Consider the following 2,591-nt stretch of genomic DNA (forward strand, 5'->3'; position numbering starts at 1 on the left):
CATATAGTCACGTCGAAAAACAATTTAGGAACCGATTCGACAGTAAAACTAAGAAGATGAAATTCATTGGAATGACGAACACCGGATATAAGCTATTCGACCCTCTAAATAGAAGAGTATACACACGATCAGATGTAAAGTTCATTGAGTCTGACAAAAAGGAAAGATCACGTGAAACAATGATAGAAATTGAAACTGACGAAAAGAACGAAAATGACAAACATGATGACATAGAAGAAAAAGAAGACTATAACGAAGAGAAGACCACTGAACAAAGCGATAAATCAGATAAAGTGGAACAGACTGAAAGAAGAATACTACCACAACGAAACAGGGCACCACCAGATAGATATGGAGACTATCGCGTGCATTTCACAGAAGTTGAAGATTTGAACGAAGAAGATCTAACGTACAACGAAGCACTGAAGAGTGGATGGAAAAGTGCAATCAACGACGAAGTAAATAACATACTGGAAAATCATACATGGGAAGTAGTGGAAGAAAACGGGCAATCGCATATAGATGCAGTATGAAAATTCAAGACAAAAATAAATCCAGACGGAGAAACGGTCAAGAAAGCGAAGCTAGTTGCAAGAGGATGCAAGCAAAGTAAAAGTGAAAGCACTTACGCACATGTGCCAAGTGCAACAACGGTAAAGATATTCCTAGCAATTGTCGCCAGTAGACAACTTAAGTTGGAGCAACTTGACATTAAAGCAGCGTACCTGAACAGCCATCTGAATGACGAGATCCACATGAAAATACCAAAAGGATTCCCAGATGAAGGAAAAATGTGCAAGTTACGCAAAGCAATCTACGGTCTAAGACAAGCATCGGAAGCTTGGATTACAGAATTCACATCATTCATGAAGAGAAACGGATTCATAAGTTCAGAAGCAGACATCTGCTTGTATCAAAGTAACAATCCTGACAGCAAGGAAATTACATACGTATTAAACTACGTGGACGATATCATAATAGCCTCGACATCAAACGCGAACATCGAAGAATTTAAACGAAAGGTTAAACAACGCTATAAAACAAAAGAGATAACCGAAGTTAAGCGATTCATCGGAATGGAAATCAGTCGAACGAACGACTATATCACCATCTGTCAAAGAAGTCACATAGAGAATCTACTAAAGTCTAGCAGACTGGAGATGGCAAAATCAAGAAGTACCCCGATGGAGCCCAACATGAGATACGTTAAGTCTCCCGACGACTCTCTGAGCAACGAAGTACTTAAAACTAGATACAGAAAGCTCATCGGAAATTTGCTGTATATAAGTCAACACACTCGACCAGATATTACGTACGGAGTGAACTATTTAAGCAGATTCCAGAACAACCCCACCGAGGAGCACTACGCTGCAGTAAAAAGGATAATCAGATACCTCGGCGGAACGCTACACTATGGACTACTATACGCTAAGGGCGGAAACGAAAACATGCATGGATATGCTGACGCGTCATGGGGTGAAGACATAGAGGACAGAAAGAGTACCACAGGCTACTGTTTCATGGTCTGTGGAAACATCGTTCAATGAAGAAGCTGCAAGCAATCCGTTGTAGCTTTGTCTTCATGCGAAGCAGAGTACATTGCATTGAGCGAAGCCATCAGAGAAGGACGCTACTTACAAGCTCTGTGCAAATTCTTTGATCTAAACACAGAGGGATACGACTTATTCGAGGACAATCAATCTGCCATTGCTGTAGCATCAAACACCGAGTCGAAAAGAGGCAAAACGATAGATATAAAGTATCACTCTGTAAGAGACGCCGTGAACAAGGGAGAAGTACGACTAAGGTATGTCAAGAGTCAGGACAACCTCGCCGATATACTGACGAAACCCCTAGGAACAACAGCGTTCAACAACATTAGAAGGAAGATCGTCGTCAACCTGTTCGAAAGCAAAATTCGAAGGGGAGTGTAGAAATCGACAAATTTTACATTTACTTTTCGTTTCTGTGTTCCTTATATACGCGTAACCACACTTACATACAATCACATGTTCTTTGGTATGGCAGCGTTTCCAATTGAGTATTTTCGTTATAACCTACCGTCGCACCATCTATGCTAACTCTACTCTTTGGTTCTTGCTAGGCTCACTTACTTACTCTCTCCTATCACTAGCTTCCCGCCTTTATTGTGTACGGTACGCGCCATTACTTTCGCTCGTGTATTAAGAATAATAAGATACAATAAAGATTGCTGTGTGTCAAATAACGAGATACTAGTATTGCTAATATACATCCTTCTGCTATCCTGACTCGAATTATATCAAGAAATACAAACAAATTATGATGTAACAATTTATAAGATATGAATCCGGCAATGATTGTGTGTCATTTTGTGTATTTGATTCTTGCAATTGCTCTTTTCACGTGCATTTTTGAAATCTTTTCGATTGCAGAACTTGTTACAATACGCGTTGCATATAATGCAAAATTGTCATAACTTGATATGTCTGTACATGAAGCCGTCAATTGTGTTTTTTATGTTTGAACTAAAACATTGCGTGGAGCACGTATACTTTGAACTTTGTCAATATGTAAACAGTATGAGTGAAGAAATTAAATAATTTTTTACG

Source organism: Trachymyrmex cornetzi, unplaced genomic scaffold (assembly GCF_001594075.2).
Source record: "Trachymyrmex cornetzi isolate Tcor2-1 unplaced genomic scaffold, Tcor1.1 scaffold939, whole genome shotgun sequence".
In the NCBI taxonomy this organism is placed as follows: Eukaryota; Metazoa; Arthropoda; class Insecta; order Hymenoptera; family Formicidae; genus Trachymyrmex; species Trachymyrmex cornetzi.